The sequence below is a fragment of the Antrostomus carolinensis genome, unplaced genomic scaffold (assembly GCF_000700745.2).
Source record: "Antrostomus carolinensis isolate BGI_N321 unplaced genomic scaffold, ASM70074v2 scaffold15491, whole genome shotgun sequence".
Lineage (NCBI taxonomy): Eukaryota > Metazoa > Chordata > Aves > Caprimulgiformes > Caprimulgidae > Antrostomus > Antrostomus carolinensis.
In genome coordinates this window covers 3,127-3,344 of record NW_010294917.1, presented here as the reverse complement: position 1 = coordinate 3,344, position 218 = coordinate 3,127, and positions in this window count along the sequence as shown.

Below are 218 nucleotides of genomic sequence, written 5' to 3'. Positions count from 1 at the left end.
GTCCCCTGCCCCGTCACTGCGGCATCCCAAATCCCAACCAAAGTGCCAGCCTGGCCCCTTATCTCCAAGTTTCTCCCCCAGACACCTTCAGCTTCTTTCCCTTCTCGTCTTCACCCCCCGGTGCATGTCCCATGCTGGCATCGCCCACCCAGCTGGGACACTCACCGCGCTGCATCCCTGCCAGCTCCTCCCCAAAGCCTGGGTCTGGGGGGGGGGTT